At 41.8% G+C, this 20,039-nt stretch overlaps 1 pseudogene; it reads left to right on the top strand.

Moving 5' to 3' along the window:
• Nucleotides 1-11,656: 11,656 nt before the first annotated feature.
• LOC138093172 (olfactory receptor 52M1-like) lies at nt 11,657-12,481 on the top strand (annotated as a pseudogene).
• Nucleotides 12,482-20,039: the final 7,558 nt, after the last annotated feature.

The raw sequence follows: 20,039 nt of genomic DNA, 5'->3' as shown, positions 1-20,039 counted from the left end.
ATAGCTATACTTCCCATGACCATCTTACTGAGCTTTATTGTGAAGAAAGATGGAATCATGAGAACAGACCTTGATAACTGTGAAGCATTGTACACATACCACCATTACTGTTGTCCTTCCCTAGCACAAATTTGCCCTATTTTCTAAAAGTTTATCTTGATTAATATCAGCACAATCCTGTATCCCTTGGCTTCAAACCTTCCTCCAGCTAATAGCCCTTGTTTCTCTTTCCCTTCACAGCACAACTTGTTTAGAAGTTTGACTGTATGAAATCTCTACTTCTTCATCTCTCATTTAATTCTCAATCTTTCCCAATCTAGCTTCCATCTTCACTACTCTCCATACACTGATCTTGTTATCACTTCCTTTCCTCTCACTCTCACTTTCTCCTTTTCTGCTTTTTATTCTCATGCTTCTCTGGGTGTTCTCTCTGATTTCTTTTGGATTGTTTTGTTTTGTTTTTAAATCTGTTTCTGCCCAGGGAATTCTCAGATGCATAGCTTTCACTTTTACTATTAGATATTTCCAGTTAGATGTTCCACAGTCATCACAAATAAAATATGGCCAAGACAAATATTTCTATCTCACCACAAAATATTTCCTCCCTGGGATGTGTTCATCTCAGTAGATATTACTGCTGTCTGTCCTATATCAAGCTCAGAACCCTAGAAGCAATCATTAATCTTTCCCCTCTTCCTTCATATCCAGTTCATCGGTAAATCTTATTAACCTGCAAAATGTATTTCACCCCCTATGCTTTTCCTTTTTTCCTGCCAACATTCTTATTTAAATCACCATCATCTTTCACCCACACTACAAAAGCCTCACATCTGGCATCAGTGGTCTGTATATTGGATACTCTGTAATCCATTCTTCTTACTACAAATGAAGAGACTGCAGCTGCTACATCGCTTCAGTCATGTCTGACTCTGTGCGACCCCATAGACGGCAGCCCACCAGGATCCCCCATCCCTGGGATTCTCCAGGCAAGAACACTGGAATGGGTTGCCATTTCCTTCTCCAATGCATGAAAGTGAAAAGTGAAAGGGAAGTCGCTCAGTCGTGTCCAACTCTTACCGACCCCATGGACTGCAGCCTACCAGGCTCCTCCGTCCATGGGATTTTCCAGGCAAGAGTACTTGGGTTGCCATTGCCTTCTCCGAGATGAAGAGACTATTAAGGCTAATTTATATTATGCTGGGCCTTGCCTAAGACCTTCTTGGAATTACCATTGCACTAAGGGTGAAATCCACACTCTGACCCTGGTTTACAGGTACCTGCAGCATCTGGTCCCTGCTCATTTTTCAGCCTCATCCCCTTTCACCTATGCTTCAGTCATACAGCTTCTGCCATACCCTGCTCAATAATGACGCCCCGTGAATCATCTGAATTTTCTCATGCTGTTCTCTCAAGGCCATTTGTATTCCCAAAGTCACATCTTCTCTTGCCAGTGTCACTAGAAAGCTCTCCCTATAGTTTCCACCCTACTCCATCTATCTACCACAGTGTGAAAGACCTACTTAAAACCACTGGCAATCTCATGACTACAAAAAAAACTTAAAACTGCTTAACATGGATAAAACTTGATCTTACCTAAATTAGCCTCACTTCTTACCATTCCTCTAAAAAAATATTTATCCTAGGTTCAGCCACACTGAGGTATCTGTGTCACTTTCTGGGTCAGTCTTGCTTGCAGCTAGCAATATTTACCTGGAATACTTTCCTCTGTCTATTTCCACACCTGGCTAAGATCCTGACACCATCTTGGTGAAGCCTTCTCAGACCCCTCCTGGAAGATTTTCTCAATGTTTTCAGTGAGGACTCATTGATGAGCTGAATTAAACAACACGGGGAGGGAGTGATGTATGTTGCTAATGCAATTATCTGTCTATTCGTTGGACCGTGAATGCTTTTAGTACAAGAATTTTGCCTTTTTCATTTCTGTATTCACAGACTCTATTGAACCTGGTTGTTGCTCAGTAGGTGTTCTTTAAATAAAGGCATAGGGGAGGGAGATGATACATGTATATTTATGGCTGATTTGCATGGCGATATGGCAGAAACCAACAGAACACTGTAAATCAATTTCCCCCAATTAAAAATCAATTTTAAAGTAGTCATTAAAAGATAAACAAATGCATGAAGGACTCTCTTCATGAAGAAACTTCCTCCTCTGTGCTGCTGGATAATATCATCTGATGCAAAGTGAGGCTTACTGGATATATCTTAAGCACCTCCACAGATGGAAATTCTGTAAAACCTTCCATCAGTTTTGGCTAGCTATGTCAGAATAAGAAGTTTTTTTTCTTTTTTTAATTAGAAACTTCTCCAAGTCTAATCTGCATTTCCTTTGACTAAGCACTGGGATCAACAGCATGGAAGCCCCATGATGCTGAGGCTGTGTTTTTACATTTGCTGCCAGTATATCCTTGGTACCCATAGCAAAATTCACTAGTATTTCTTGAATGAACAAGAGAATATCCTCTTCTCCATGGTATCACCCTATCCTAAGTGAATGTGCTTTTACAGTTCCAAACAGGTTTCCTCTCCCTGAGGATCCACTTCTTGGGAGCTCCTGTTGACCATCACTGGTCCTCCAGTCTCTGCCCACACAACCTCAATCTCACAGCTTCCCATTCTGTTGAAAATTCCTAATAATTCATCATCCCTCCTTCCAGATGCAACAAAAATACACCTCTAGTGTCATTTACAATACAACTCTACTTATCTGGTTTCTTCTCTTTTCCATCACTCTTCAGCCTACTTGGCAGGAGTGTTCTAGCAAGTCCTTATCTGTCATTGTCTTGTTTTTTTTTTTTTTTGCCTCCACAGCCAGAATGTCAGCAAATGACCAAAGAAAGTCTGTGTCACTTATTTCAGTGTATCCCCTGAAAGTGCTTGTGGCTCTGTATCTCTGGAGTATTCAGTCACTGATGCAGTGTAGGTAGGCTGCACCTTTAACTTGAGAAGATCCTAGAATGATGATGTATATGGGAAACTGAATCCTCAAGTTATCCTGCAGGATATAAGAGGCAGATAAAGGGCTGAGTTTCACATCTTCTGACTTTTATACCGAGATTCAATCTACAGGACTACACTGAAAAGATAGAACTCATTGTTGCTGGACCTTTAATAAGCAAGTGTAACTGATCTGTCCCTTCCATTTCTTATTTTTGATTTCTCCTTTTTTCCCCCTAGACCATTTCAGCAGCTTTGACTGAGGAGGGGCCAGACTGAGGCAGGAGGAGAGCAAGTAGCACTCACAGGAGGGAGGTACTAACCTCAAAGATTAAACTTGAACAACTCTGGTTTCCTACCTTCAAATTTAGTGTCTTATATCACTTATATCTGCTCCCATCTTGTTTTCCCACAAGGTCTGGGTCACTTAGCTAAAGTCTTATTGAGGTTGTCCCTAACACATGACACAGGAGCACAGGCATGGGAGGCAGAAGAGGGTTTCTTCTAATAATAATGGGATAGCAGGACCTAGGCCTGTAGAAGATCAAGTATTTGGGGAGGGGTGAGAGAATGTCTCCTCTTAGACAAGGACAGACATAAAAAGATGAAAATGACAAAAGATGAGAAATTCAGGAGATGAGGTCATACTACAGAGAAGGTAAGTTTTCTGTCCAGGCATGAGTCCATGAGAAATGAATCTGCCCTGTGCACCCTGGGTTCATGCCTCTGATCTAGCCTGTTCTCAAACATGAAGCAGTCTTGGCTTTTTATTCAACATTTGGGTAGTCCCTCTGGTGGCAGTGGTTTAGTTGCTAAGTTGTGTCTTACTCTTGCAACTCCATGGACTGTAGAGCACCAGGCTCCTCTGTCTGTGGGATTTCCCAGGCAAGAATACTGGAGTGGGTTGCCAGTTCCTTCTCCAGAGTAGTGACTAGTATGTAGTCAGGTTTCTGCTGTTATCCTGGTTATTCTGTTTTTTTTTTTTTTTCCTGCCAGCCCTAACTCACAGGACATTTCTCAGATCTGAGACCCCCAGGCCTCCTGTTCCAGCCCTCTGGGTTTTGGCTGATCCCAGCATAAGTTCCCCTTCTCTGGTGTACTTGCCTCTCACGCCAGTTGTGCAGCTCCCTTACCATGCTCTGTGATCTCCTGTCCCCCACCTACCATCCACCACGGGCCCACGTGATCTCACCCCTCAGCTTTAAGCTCAGCTCATTTTCTGGAGGCTTCAGGACAAATGGTGCACTTTTCCTCTTTTAGTGAGAGAAGGGTGGGAAAGAGGGTTTTAAAGAGATCTGGCTAATTCTCATGATCAGTTACTCTATTCCCCAAAGAAAAAGGAAACAGTAGGCCTTGCCCCTGAGGTACATCTTAAAGGGACCCAAGATGGACCTGGTGTCTCCTCTGGGGTGACTCTGGGGACATTCTGTCCCTGTCTCCAGTCCTCTGGGGTCCCTCCCCTGGTTCCCCTCACATTCTATTGCATCAGTCACTTCTCTCTGGAGGCAGAGAATCCCCTGGTCTCAGCGAACACTGGGCCCCTCTCCATCCTCACCCTCCTTTCACAGCAGGTCCTGCTGAGGACACAGCCTTCCCTGAATATGCAAATGGATGCCTGTTGTTAGGGCCGAGTGTGACATACAAGCAGGGTTCAGCAACAACTAGATCAAGGTTTTCTATTCGGTTTGTGTTTGATTTGGAGTTTTGATTTTCTGCTGTATTGTGGATAGAACTGTGATTGGATAGCTAAGGTTATGAGTGGTAAATTAGGTTTGAGTCCCAATCTGTGACTTTGATGAGGCTGTTAATCTCTCTACTCCTTGGATTGTTTTCTATCATGTGGGGACCCTCATCCTGGTCCTGCCCACATCTCACGATTTAGGGAGGATCCCATGTGATCACTGGGGAATAATTACCAATGTCATTATTACTTCAGTTCAGTCGCTCAGTCATGTCCAACTCTTTGCGACCCCATGAATTGCAGCACGCCAGGCCTCCCTGTCCATCACCAACTCCCAGAGTTCATTCAAACTCATGTGCATCGAGTCGGTGATGCCATCCAGCCATCTCATTCTCCGTTGACCCCTTCTCCTCCTGCCCCCAATCCCTCCCAGCATCAGGGTCTTTTCCAAAGAGTCAACTCTTCACATGAGATGGCCCAAGTATTGGAGTTTCAGCTTTAGCATCAGTCCTTCCAAAGAACACCCAGGACTGATCTCCTTTAGGATGGACTGGTTGGATCTCCTTATAGTCCACGGGACTCTCAAAAGTCTTCTCCAACACCACAGTTCAAAAGCATCAATTCTTCAGCGCTCAGCTTTCTTCACAGTCCAACTCTCATATCCATACATGACCACTGGAAAAACCATAGCCTTGACTAGATGGACCTTTGTTGGCAAAGTAATATCTCTGCTTTTGAATATACTATCTAGGTTGGTCATAACTTTCCTTCCAAGGAGTGAGTGTCTTTTAATTTCATGGCTGCAATCACTATCTGCAGTGATTTTGGAGCCCCCCAAAATAAAGTCTGACACTATTTCCACTGTTTCTCCATCCATTATTGCTTAATTAACCATTAATAACAATACCAACAAACTGTGGGAAATTCTTAAAGAGATAGCAATACCAACCTATCTTGCCTATCTTAGAAACCTGAATGCAGGCCAAAAAGCAACAGTTAGAACTGATCATGGAACAATAGACTGGCTCAAAATTGGGAAAGGAGTATAAAAAAGCTGTATATTGTCATCCTGTTCATTTAACTTACATTCACAGTACATCCTGTGAAATGCTGGCTGGCCTGGCGAAACATCAACAACCTTAGATATGCAGATGATACCACTCTAATGGTAGAAAGCAAGAGGAATTAAAGAGCCTCTTGAGAATGAAAGAGAAGAGTGAAAAAGCTGGCTTAAAACTCAAGATTCAAAAAACTAACATCCCGTCCCATCACTTTATGCAAATAGAAGGGGAAAAAGTGGAAGCAGTGGCAGATTTTATTTTCTTGGGCTCCAAAAATCACTGTGGATGGTGACTGCAGTCATGAAATTAAAGGTGATTGCTTTTTGGAAAGAAAGCTGTGACAAAGCTAGACAGCATATTAAAAAGCAAAGACATCACTTTGCTAACAAAGTCCATATAGTCAAAGACGTGGGTTTTCCAGTAATCATGTACAGATGTGAGAGTTGGACCATAAAGAAGGCTGAGTGCCAAAGAATTGATTCTTTCAAACTGTGGTGCTAGAAGACTCTTGAAAGTCCATTGGACAGAAGGGTGATCAAACCAGTGAATCCTAAAGGAAATCAATGCTGAATACTCACTGGAAGAACTGATGCTGAAGCTCCAATACTTTGGCCACCTGATGGGAAGAACTGACTCATTGGAAAAGGCACTGATGCTGGGAAAGATTGAAGGCAGAAAGAGAAGAGGATGATAGAGGATGAGATGGTTGGATGGTGTCACTGATTCAATGGACATGAACTTGGGCAGACTTCAGGCAATGGTGAGGGACAGAGAAGCCTGGCATGCTGCAGCCAATGGGGTTGCAAAGAGTTGGACATGACTTGGCAACTGAACAACAACAACATTGTATATTTGTCAGTCCTGATCTCCCAATTTGTCCTATCCTCCCCTGCTTCCCCCATCCATATCCACATGTCTGTTCACTACATCTGAATCTCTATTCCTGTCCTGCAGTTAGGTTCTTCTGTACCATTTTTGTAGATTCCACATATATGCATTAAGACACAATATTATTATGACTTACTTCATTCTATGATGGAATCTAGGTCCATCCATATCTCTAAAAATGACCCAATTTTGTTCTTTTTAATGGTGGGTAGTATTCCACTGCATACATGTAACACATAGTCTTCACTCACCTGTTGACAGACATTTAGGTTGCTTCCATGTCCTGGCTTGTATTAATAGTGTTGCAATGAACATTGGGTACATGTGTCCTTTTGAATTATGGCTTTCTTAGCGTATGTGCCCAGTAGTGGCATTGCTGGGTCATGTGGTAGTCTTTTTCAGTCTGCTAAGGAACCTCCATACTGTTCTCTACAGTGGCTGTATCAATTTACATTCCCACCAACACTGCTAGAGGGTTTCCTTTTCTCCACACACTCTCCAGCATTTATTGTAGATATTTTGATGATGGCCATTCTGACTGGTGTGAGGTAATATCTATTTGCAGGTTTGATTTGCATTTCTCTAATAACTAGTGACATTCAACCTCTTTATGTGCCTCTTGTCCATCTCTATGTCTTCTTTGCAGAAATGTCTATTTAGGTCTTCTGCCTATTTTTTGATTGGGAATTCCTCCAGTATACACAGGAACATATTTTGGTGTGCTCTTGGATCCTAATAAAACAGAAAGAAGACCTGGAAATAGTTTTGCGAATATTCATCTTCACATTACTCAGTAGCTCTGGACTCTAGTAAGGGCATTTCTTTGGGCAAGTATTCATCTAGGCCTCATGCTTCTCCACACTAATTATTTTTTCTTTCCTAGGGAGAATATTCTCCGCCTCTGGGATCTCATCTCCACTCAGCCTCCAAGAAGGCAGAGAGCCCTTGCAGACACACAAAACTGAGCTCTAGTCATCAACTCTCACATTTAAGAAATTACTTTGTTAAACCCACTGGAAACTCTTCATATGAACACATCCATCTTGATTTTGGCCTGAAGATTTAACATTTAAGTTCATCCAATAGCTAATGCTGGCCTCAAGATTAAATTTTATCATAGACTCTAGAGAGTCCCATTGGTCTATCTAGATCCCCAGATGCTGTCACTGTTATTTTTCAGCATCAGTTCAGTTCAGTTCAGTTCACTCACTCAGTCGTGTCCGACTCTTTGAGACCCCATGAGTCGCAGCACGCCAAGCCTCCCTGTCCATCACCAACTGCCGGAGTTCACTCAGACTCACGTCCATTGAGTTAGTGATGCCATCCAGCCATCTCATCCTCTGTTGTCCCCTTCTCCTCCTGCCCCCAATCCCTCCCAGCATCAGGGTCTTTTCCAATGAGTCAACTCTTCGCATGAGGTGGCCAAAGTACTGGAGTTTCAGCTTTAGCATCATTCCTTCCAAAGAAATCCCAGGGTTGATCTCCTTCAGAATGGACTGGTTGGATCTCCTTGCAGTCCAAGGGACTCTCAAGAGTCTTCTCCAACACCACACTTCAAAAGCATCAATTCCTCGGCGATCAGCCTTCTTCACAGTCCAACTCTCACATCCATACATGACCACAGGAAAAACCATAGCCTTGACCAGATGGACCTTACTCTGCAAAGTAATGTCTCTGCTTTTGAATATGCTATCTAGGTTGGTCATAACTTTTCTTCCAATGAGTAAGCGTCTTTTAATTTCATGGCTGCAGTCACCATCTTCAGTGATTTTGGAGCCCAGAAAAATAAAGTCTGACACTGTTTCCACTGTTTCCCCTTCTATTTCCCATGAAGTGATGGGACTGGATTGCCATGATCTTCGTTTTCTGAATGTTGAGCTTTAAGCCAACTTTTTCACTCTCCTCTTTCACTTTCAGCAAGAGGCATTTTAGTTCCTCTTCACTTTCTTCCATAAGGGTGGTGTCATCTGCATATCTGAGGTGATTGATATTTTTCCCGGCAATCTTGATTCCAGCTTGTGTTTCTTCCAGTCCAGCGTTTCTCATGATGTACTCTGCATAGAAGTTAAATAAGCAGGGTGACAATATACAGCCTTGACGCATCCCTTTTCCTTTTTGGAACCAGTCTGTTGTTCCATGTCCAGTTCTAACTGTTGCTTCCTGACCTGTATACAGATTTTGGAAGAGGCAGGTCAGGTGGTCTGGTATTCCCATCTCTTTCAGAATTTTCCACCGTTTATTGTGATCCACACAGTCAAAGGCTTTGGCATAGTCAATAAAGCAGAAAGAGATGTTTTTCTGGAACTCTCTTGCTTTTTCCATGATCCAGCGGATGTTGGCAATTTGATCTCGGGTTCCTCTGCCTTTTTTAAAACCAGCTTGAACATCAGGAAGTTCACTGTTCACGTATTGCTGAAGCCTGGCTTGGAGAATTTTGAGCCTTACTTTACTATTGTGTGAGATTAGTGCAATTGTGCAGTAGTTTGAGCATTCTTTGGCATTGCCTTTCTTAGGGATTGGAATGAAAACTGACCTTTTCCAGTCCTGTGGCCACTGCTGAATTTTCCAAATTTGATGGCATATTGAGTGTAGCACTTTCACACAAATCTTTCAGGATTTGAAATAGCTCAACTGGAATTCCATCACCTCTAGTAGCTATGTTCATAGCGATGCTTTCCAAGGCCCACTTGACTTCACATTCCAGGATGTCAGGCTCTAGATGAGTGATCACACCATCATGATTATCTGGGTCGTGAAGATCTTTTTTGTACAGTTTTTCCTTGTATTCTTGCCACCTCTTCTTAATATCTTCTGCTTCTGTTAGGTAGAGACCATTTCTGGACCCATCTTTGCATGAAATGTTCCCTTGGTATCTCTAATTTTCTTGAAGAGATCTCTAGTCTTTTCCATTCTGTTCTTTTCCTCTATTTCTTTGCATTGATTGCCGAAGAAGGCTTTCTTATCTCTTCTTGCTATTCTCTGGAATTCTGCATTCAGATGCTTAATCTTTCCTTTTCTCCTTTGCTTTTCACTTCTCTTCATTTCACAGCTATTTGTAAGGCCTCCCCAGACAGCCATTTTTCTTTTTTGCATTTCTTTTCCATGGGGATGGTCTTGATCCCTGTCTCTTGTATGATGTCACGAACCTCATTCCATAGTTCATCAGGCACTCTATCTATCAGATCTAGGCCCTTAAATCTATTTCTCACTTCTACTGTATAATCACAGGGGATTTGATTTAGGTCATACCTGAATGGTCTAGTGGTTTTCCCTACTTTCTTCAATTTGAGTCTGAATTTGGCAATAAGGAGTTCAAGATCTGAGCCACAGTCAGCTCCTGGTCTTGTTTTTGTTGACTGTATATAGCTTCTCCATCTTTGGCTGCAAAGAATATAATCAATCTGATTTCGGTATTGACCATCAGATGATGTCCGTGTGTAGAGTCTTCTCTTGTGTTGTTGGAAGAGGGTGTTTGCTATGACCAGTGCATGTTCTTAGCAAAACCCTATTTGTCTTTGCCCTGCTTCATTCTGCATTCCAAGGCCAAATTTGCCTGTTACTCCAGGTGTTTCTTGACTTCCTACTTTTGCATTCCAGTCCCCTATAATGAAAAGGACATCTTTTTTGGGTGTTAGTTCTAAAAGTTCTTGTAGGTCTTCATAAAACTGTTCAACTTCAGCTTCTTCAGTGTTACTGGTTGGGGCATGGACTTGGATAACGTGATATTGAATGATTTGCCTTGGAGACAAACAGAGATCATTCTGTCATTTTTGAGATTGCATCCAAGTACTGCATTTCGGACTCTTTTGTTGACCGTGATGGCTACTCCATTTCTTCTGAGGGATTCCTGCCCGCAGTAGTAGATATAATGGTCATCTGAGTTAAATTCACCCATTCCAGTCCATTTTAGTTCACTGATTCCTAGAATGTCGACGTTCACCCTTGCCATCTCTTGTTTGACCACTTCCAATTTGCCTTGATTCATGGAATTGACATTCCAGGTTCCTATGCAATATTGCTCTTTACAGCATCAGACCTTGCTTCTATCTCCAGTGACATCCACAGCTGGGTATTGGTTTTGCTTTGGCTTCATCCCTTCATTCTTTCTAGAGTTATTTCTCCACTGATCTCCAGTAGCATATTGGGCACCTACTGACCTGGGGAGTTCCTCTTTCAGTATCCTATCATTTTTCCTTTTCATACTGTTCATGGGGTTCTCAAGGCAAGAATACTGAAGTGGTTTGTCATTCCCTTCTCCAGTGGAGCAGCGGTGGCTGCGCGGGCGTAGGAGCGCCTAGAGGAGCTATCCCACGTTGAAGATCAGGAAGGGTGGCAGTAAGGAGATACCCCTCATCCAAGATTAGGAGCAGAGGCTGTGCCTTGCTGGAGCAGCCGTGAAGAGATACCCCATGTCCAAGGTAAGAGAAACCCAAGTAAGATGGTAGGTGTTGCAAGAGGGCATCAGAGTGCAGACACACTGAAATCATACTCATAGAAAACTAGTCAATCTAATCACACTAGGACCACAGCCTTGTCTAACTCAGTGAAACCAAGCCATGCCCGCGGGGCAACCCAAAACGGGCGGGTCATGGTGGAGAGGTCTGACAGAATGTGGTCCACTGGAGAAGGGAATGGCAAACCACTTTAGTATTTTCAGCATCACTGTGTCTCTAATCAAGGAGTGTCCACTCTGAATCTTGCTAATATGATTCTGAGAAATCTCAAAACCAACCTACAGAGTTATTATGTGGCTCAATAGTCACCTGTCTTCCTTACATCATTTTCATTGTTGAAAGAACATTATTTCTTGAGAATCACATTGCATAAAGATATGCATTTCATTCAAATAAATATTTTTGGCTTCTGCTTGGTAAACTTGTGAACATAACACAGTAATGGCATGCCATGACATTATTCTATAACTTCAAAGAAATTTTATAGACTCTTCTCTAGTCAATGATCCTATACCTTTTTATAGGACCTAAGAATATTCTTTAATTTCTGAAAGAAAAAAAAAAGTTCTACTACATTTTGGGGCACACGTGAGAAGGTGCACTTATAACTAGCTATGCTCACTTTTCATAATGTCTGTTTAGAATCCAGTTTCTTCCAGTTCACTGGCATTTCAGAACAGGAGTCTCTGCATATCTGGCTCTCCATCTGCTTTGACTCCATGTACCTGGTAGCTGTGGTGGGGAATGTCACCATTCTAGCTGTGGTAAGGGTGCAGCATAGCCTGCATCAGCTTTCTGAGCATGTTGGCTATCATTGGCCTGGTTCTGTCCAGGCATCTTCCTTGCCATGGCTTTTGACCGCTATGTAGCTGTGACACACTCCCTCATACCACAGGGCTCATGCATACCATAAGGGGATGTTTGGGGCTGGCTGGCTTCTGCTGGGGTGTTCTCTACATTGAATCCCTGCCTCTGATGACTTGCCTGTGGCTGCCCCTTTAGAAAGCCCGTGTCCTCTCCCACTCCTCCTGGGAACCCCTGGCTGTGGTCACCTTGGTAAGTGGTGACAGAAGGGTCACTAATGTCTGTGGGATGAGCACTGGCTTTATGGACTTGATCCTGGACTCAATGGCCATTGCTGCCTCCTATGTGATGATTTTCAGGACCATGAAGGGGCTGGCTATTCCTGACACCAGGCATAAAACCCTGGGGACTTGTGGTTCTCACATTTGTGCTATCTTGATCTTTTATGTTCCCATTGCTGTTTCTTCCCCCATTCACAATTTGGTCATGGACTGCACATTGCAGTCCACACCTTGCTAGCCAACTCCTACCTCCTCATTCCTCCAGTCCTCAATCCCATTGTCTATGCTGCCTGCACCAAGCAGATCCAGGAAAGACTTCTCCAAATTCTCAACATAGAAACTAAAATCAAATGAATGATATTCTCTTCTTTTAAATAAGCTCATGGAGGAAGTAAATATGGTAGGCAGCTTCCCATTTGGAAAATTCAGGGAATCTGAGATGTTAGGTCCTGTGTTCTCTGGGTTTTGTAATTCCAAAGGAATGCTAAAAAATAAAGTACAACTCTAAATTCTAAAGGTCAGAGGATTTTTTTTTAATTTAAAGTATATTTAAGCCAAAGAAGACAAAACAATGTTACTTGGTGTTTATCACTTATTTAAATTCTTACGAATTAACAAATGGTTTATTAGGTTGTATTGTTCACATTTTATATGCAATAGAGTAGAATATCCTTGCTCAGTTTCTTGAGCTGCTGAGATCAAATGTTTTGGCTGTAGACTATGTAACATTCGTGGTGTCATATAATGTTATATATTTTTCTGTATGTACTTTAATGTGTAAATTAAAAATGAGTCATTTTATCAAAATGGCCTTAGCCTTCAGGAAATGCATCTTCCCATTTAAGTCTTATCAACTGAGATGCTGCCAAAACTGCTTATATTGATATAAATGAAGAGTTCTAGAAAAGACTTAATTGTATGTCCCACAGCTACAAGGACTACTACTCATAAAAGAAGGGCCTGGAAAAAGAAAATTAGCTTCATGCAAGGAAGTAAGACAAGATGATTATGTCTTAGCATTGCCTCCATATTTTGCCAGCAGGCTGCTCCCATCAAGTGGCCTGAAGTATGTAAAGGCTCCAAGGAAAGTAAATCTTATCCTTCCCACAGAAACTAACCTTGATCCCACTGTAGGATCCCTGATCACAATAAGCTGGCCTTTAAATGGATCACCAAATAAAGGTATGTGAGGTAGCTTTATAGAACCTTGACTTTACCCTCCAGATTAAATAGCAGCTTAAGTATCTAGGGAAGGAATAATATATAAGCACTTAGCTACTCATGATTCTAATTCCTATTGTAATTCTCAAAACCACACTGTAGGGGCAGAAACTACTGACCTACACTGCTGATAAGGAAACTGATGTTCCCAGAAGTGATGTGAGTCCAATTCAGTTGTTCAGTCGTGTCCAACACTTTGTGATCCCATGGACTGCAACACAACAGGCCTTCCTGTCCATCACTAACTCCCGGAGTTTACCCAAACTCCTGCCCATTAAGTCGGTGATGCCATCCAACCACCTCACCATCTGTTGTCCTTCTCCTCCCGCCTTCAATCTTTCCCAGCTTCAGGGTCTTTTCAAATGAGTCAGCTATTTGCATCAGGTGGGCCAAAGTACTGTAGTCTCATGTTCAACACCAGTCCTTACAATGAATAGTCAGGACTGATTTCCTTTAGGATGAACTGGTTGGAGCTTGCAGTCCAAGGGACTCTCAAGAGTCTCCAATTAAAATAAATAAATTTATATTATAAAAAACAAACAAACAAAAAAGAGTCTTCTCCAACACCACAGTTCAAAAGCATCAATTCTTCAGTGCTCAGCTTTCTTTATAGTCTGACTCTCACATCCATACATGACTACTGGAAAAACCATAGCCTTGACTAGACAGATATTTGCTGGCAAAGTAATGTCTCTGCTTTTTAATATGCTGTCTAGATTGGTCATAACTTTTCTTCTGAGGAGTAAGTGTCTTAATTTCATGGCTGCAATCACCATCTGCAGTGATTTTAGAGCCCCCCAAAATAAAGTCTGCCACTGTTTCTCCATCGATTTGCCATGAAGTGATGGGACCGAATGCCATGATCTTCGTTTTCTGAATGTTAATCTTTAAGCCAAATTTTTCACTCTCCTCTTTCACCTTCATCAAGAGGCTCTTTAGTTCTTCTTCACTTTCTGCCACATATTTCATAGATGATATGAAAATAATATCCTGCTCAGACTACACTTCTATCCCTGGAGTGCTACTCATTTAAGATTTTAGGATGTAGATCCAGACATCTAACAACTGGAAGTTGCCATTAACCCCAACATAGAGCTGCTAGAACTTACACAGGACTGGGAAACAGACGTTGGAAGGCACAGACAAAATCTTGTGCATAGTAGGACTCAGGAGAAAGGAGCCGGGACCACACAAGAGACTGATCCAGACTTGCCTGTGAGTGTCCAGGAGTCCCTGGCGGAGGCATGGGTGTGCAGTAGACTGCTGCAGGGTGGGGGCACTGAGTGCAGCAGTGCATGCATGCATGGGACCTCCTGAAGGAGGTCACCATTATCTTCATTACCTGCACCATAGTTTGGCCTCAGGCCAAACAACAGGGAGGGAACACAGGCCCACCCAACAAACAGAAAATTGGATTAAAGATTTACTGAGCATGGACCCACCCACCAGAACAAGACCCTTTCCCCCTCATTCAGTCTATTCTATCAGGAAGCTTCCATAAGCCTCTTATCCTATTCCATCAGAGGGAAGATAGAATGAAAACCAACATCACAGAAAACTAACCAATCTAATCACATGGACCACAACCTTGTCTAACTCAATGAAACTATGAGTCATGCCATGTAGGGCCACCTAAGACAGACAGGTCATGGTGGAGAGTTCTGACAAAAAGTGGTCCACTGGAAAAGGAAATGACAAACCACTTCAGTATTCTTGCCTGAGAACCCCATGAACAGTATGAAAAGGCAAAAAGACAGGACAATGAAAGATGAACTCCCCAGGTTGGTAGATGCCCAATAGGCTGCTGGAGATTAGTGGAGAAATAATTCCAGAAAGGATGGAGAGATGGAGCCAAAACAAAAACACCCAGTCGTGAATGTGATTGGTGATGGAAGTAAAGTGAGATGCTGTCAAGAGCAATATTGCTTAGAAACCTGGAATGTTATGTCCATGAATCAAGGCGAATTGAAAGTGGTCAAATAGGAGATGGCAAGAGTGAACATCAACATTTTAGGAATCAGCAAGCTAAAATGAACTAGAATGGGTAAATTTAACTCAGATGACCACTATATCTGCTACTGTGGGCAAGAATCCCATAGAAGAACTGGAGCAGCCATCATATTAAGCAAAAGAGTTCAGAACGCAGTACTTGGATGCAATCTCAAAAATGACAGAATAATCTCTGTTCATTTCCAAGGCAAACCATTCAATATCAGAGTAGTCCAGATTTATGCTCCGACCAGTAATGCTGAAGAAGCTGAAGCTGAACGGTTCTATGAAGACCTGCAAGACCTTCTAGAACAGCCAAAAAAGATGTCTTTATCATTTCAGGGGTTCAGTTCAGTTCAGTTCAGTCACTCAGTCATGTCCGGCTCTTTGCAATCCCATGAATTGCTGTACGCCAGCCCTCCCTGTCCATCACAACTCCTGGAGTTCACTCAGACTCACATCCATCGAGTCAGTGATGCCATCCAGCCATCTCATCCTCTGTTGTCCACTTTTCCTCCTGCCTCCAATCCCTCCCAGCATCAGAGTCTTTTCCAATGAGTCGACTGGAATGCAAAAGTAGGAAGTCAAGAAATACCGGGAGTAATGGGCAAATTTGGCCTTGGGGTACAGAATGAAGCAGGGCAAAGGCTAACAGTTTTTTCAAGAGAATGCATTGGTCATAGCAAACTCCTCTTCCAACAACACAAGAGAAGACTTTACACATGGACATCACCAGATTGTCAATACCAAAATAAGATTGATTATATTCTTCATAGCCAAAGATGGAAAAGCTCTATACAGCCAGTGAAAACAAGACCGGGAGCTGACTGTGGCTCAGATCATGAACTCCTTCTTGGCAAATTCAGACTTAAATTGAAGAAGGTAGGGAAAACCACTAGACCATTCAGGTATAACCTAAATCAAATCCCTTACAACTATACAGTAGAAGTGACAAATAGATATAAGGGATTAGATCTGATAGAGTGCCTGAAGAACTATGGACAGAGGTTCATGACATTGTACAGGAGGCAGTTTTGAAGACTACCCCCAAGAAAAAGAAATGCAAACAAGCAAAATGGCTACCTGAGGAGGCCTTACAAATAGCTGAGAAAAGAAGAAAAGTGAAAAACAAAGGAGAAAAGGAAAGATATAAGCATCTGAATACAGAGTTCCAAAGAATAGCAAGGAGAGATAAGAAAACCTTCCTCAGTGATCAATGCAAAGAAATAGAGGAAAACAATAGAATGGGAAAGACCAGAAATCTCTTCAAGAAAATTAGAGATACCAAGAGAACATTTCATGCAAAGATGAGCACAATAAAGGACAGAAATGGTATGGACCTAACAGAAGCAGAAAATATTAAGCAGAGGTGGTAAGAATACACAGAAGAACTCTACAGAAAAGATATTCACGACTGAGATAACCATGGTGGTGTGATCACTCACCTAAAGCCAGACATCCTGGAATGTAAAGTGGATCTTAGGAAGAGTCACTACGAACAAAGCTAGTGAAGGTGATGGAATTCCAGTTGAGCTATTTCAAATCATGAAAGATGATGTTGTGAAACTGCTTCACTCAATATGCCAATAAATTTGGAAAATTCAGCAGTGGCCACAGGACTGGAAAAGGTCAGTTTTCATTCCAATCCCAAAGAAAGGCAATGCCAAAGAATGCTCAAACTACTGAACAATTGCACTCATCTCACACACTAGCAAAGTAATGCTCAAAATTCTCCAAGCCAGGCTTCAACAATACGTGAACTGTGAACTTCCAAGTGTTCAAGTTGGTTTTAGAAAAGGCAGAGGAGCCAGAGATCAAATTGCGAACATCTACTGGATCATGGAAAAAGCAAGAGAGTTCCAGAAAAACATCTATTTCTGCTTTATTGACTATGCCGAAGCCTTTGACTGTGTGGATCACAATAAACTGTGGAAAATATTGAAAGAGATGGGAATACCAGACCACCTGACTTGCCTCTCGAGAAATCTATATGCAGGTCAAGAAGCAACAGTTAGAACTGGACATAGAACAACAGACTGGTTCCAAATAGGAAAAGGAGTACATCAAGGCTGTATGTTGTTCACCCTGCTATTTAACTCATATGCAGAGTATATCATCAGAAACACTGGGCTGGATGAAGCTCAAGCTGGAATCAAGATTGCTGGGAGAAATATCAATATCCTTAGATATGTAGACGACACCTCCTGTATGGCAGAAAGTGAAGAACTAAAGACCCTCTTGATGAAAGTTAAAGGAGACTGAAAAAGTTGGCTTAAAACTCAACATTAAAAAAACTAAGATCTTGGCACCTGGTCCCATTCAGTTTAGTTCAGTTTAGTCACTCAGTTGTGTCCAACTCTTTGCAATCCCGTGAATCGCAGCATGCCAGGCCTCCCTGTCTATCACCAACTCCCAGAGTTTACCCAAACTCATGCCCATTGAGTCAGTGATGCCATTCAGCCATCTCATCTTCTGTCATCCCCTTCTCCGCCTGCCCTCAATTTTTCCCTGCATCAGGGTCTTTTCAAATGAGTCAACTCTTTGCATGAGGTGGCCAAAGTATTGGAGTTTCAACCTCTGTCCTTCCAATGATCACCCAGGACTGATCTCCTTGCAGTCCAAGGGAATATCAAGAGTCTTCTCCAACACCACTGTTCAGTGCTCAGCTTTCTTCACAGTCCAACTCTCACATCCATACATGACCACAGGAAAAACCATAGCCTTGACTAGATGGATCGTTGTTGGCAAAGTAATGTCTCTGCTTTTCAATATGCTATCTAGGTTGGTCATAACTTTTCTTCCAAGGAGTAAGTGTCTTTTAATTTCATGGCTGCAATCACCATCTTCAGTGATTTTGGAGCCCCAGAAGATAAAGGCTGACACTGTTTCCACTGTTTCCCCATCTATTTCCCATGAAGTGATGGGACCAGATGCCATGATGTTCGTTTTCCGAATGTTGAGCTTTAAGCCAACTTTTTCACTCTCCTCTTTCACTTTCATCAAGAGGCTTTTTATTTCCTCTTCACTTTCTGCCAGAAGGGTGGTGTCATCTGCATATCTGAAGTGATTGATATTTCTCCCGGCAATCTTGATTCCAGCTTGTGTTTCATCCAGCCCAGCATTTTGCGTGATGTACTCTGCATATAAGTTAAATAAGCAGGGTGACAATATACAGCCTTGACGCACTCCTTTTCCTATTTGGAACCAGTCTGTTGTTCCATATACAGTTCTAACTGTTGCTTCCTGACCTGCATATAGGTTTCTGAAGAGGCAGGTCAGGTGGTCTGGTATTCCCATCTCTTTCAGTATTTTCCACAGTTTATTGTGAGCCACACAGTCAAAGGCTTTGGCATAGTCAATAAAGCAGAAATGGATGTTTTTCTGGAACTCACTTGCTTTTTCCATGATCCAGCGGATGTTGGTAATTTGATCTCTGGTTCCTCTGCCTTTTCTAAAACCAGCTTTAACATCTTGAAGTTCACAGTTTACATATTGCTGAAGCCTGGCTTGGAGAATTTTAAGCATTACTTTACTAGCATGTGACATGAGTGCAATTGTGCAGTAGTTTGAGCATTCTTTGGCATTGCCTTTCTTTGGGATTGGAATGAAAACTGACTTTTCCCAGTCCTGTGGCCACTGCTGAGTTTTCCAAATTTGCTGGCATATTGAGTGCAGCACTTTCACAGCATCATCTTTCAGGATTTGAAATAGCTCAACTGGAATTCCATTACCTCCATTAGCTTTATTGGTAGTGATGCTTTCTAAGGCCCACTTGATTTCACATTCCAGGATGTCAGGCTCTAGATGAGTGATCACACAATTGTGATTATCTGGGTTGCGAAGCTCTTTTTTGTACAGTTCTTCTGTGTATTCTTGCCATCTCTTCTTAATATCTTCTGCTTCTTTTAGGTCCCTACCATTTCTGTCCTTTATTGAGCCCATCTTTGCATGAAATGTTCCTTTGGTATCTGTAATTTTCTTGAAGAGATCTCTAGTCTTTCCCATTCTATTGTTTTCCTCTATTTCTTTGCATTGGTCGCTGAGGAAGGGTTTCTTATCTCTCCTTGCTATTCTTTGGAACTCTGTATTCAGATGCTTATATCTTTCCTTTTCTCCTTTGCTTTTCGCTTCAACAATACTTCATTAAAAAAAGAGTTAAGAAAGAAAGACCAAGAGGAAGTTACCAGTAAAACTGATAAAATAAAATGACTTGAGTTTGTACTATTTTATGCAAATAAGTTGGAAAACCTGGGTGAAACTGATAGCAATACAATACAGTACAATACAATAAAATACTTTTGATCAAAGTTGTGCTGAAGAAATAAAGCAAAGAACTACTCTCTGGAAAAAGTAATTAATAAATTCAGATGATTTCATAGCAGAGCCAAAAAACAAAAGAGAAATTTGTGGAAATAGAAAAATATCCAGTTTTCCCTACATAGAAAATGTTACATTTGTGGCTGAATCTGAGAAAGACTGTGTAGAAAAGGAAAAGGAAACTAGACATGTACTTCCTTATAAATATTGATACAAAAATATTAATTAAATTATCAGCAAATAGAATCCAACTGCATTATGAAAGCAATCCACCATGAACAAATGGGATTATCCAATGAATGGAAATGTGGTTCAGTTATGTGAAATCCTTCAATTTAAATCACCAAATTAACAGATCAAAGGAAAAAAATAACATTTTTTCCAG

The sequence above is a fragment of the Capricornis sumatraensis genome, chromosome 16, assembly GCF_032405125.1.
Source record: "Capricornis sumatraensis isolate serow.1 chromosome 16, serow.2, whole genome shotgun sequence".
In the NCBI taxonomy this organism is placed as follows: domain Eukaryota; kingdom Metazoa; phylum Chordata; class Mammalia; order Artiodactyla; family Bovidae; genus Capricornis; species Capricornis sumatraensis.
Note: the sequence above shows the minus strand (reverse complement) of the source record. Positions and strands in the feature narration are given on the sequence as shown.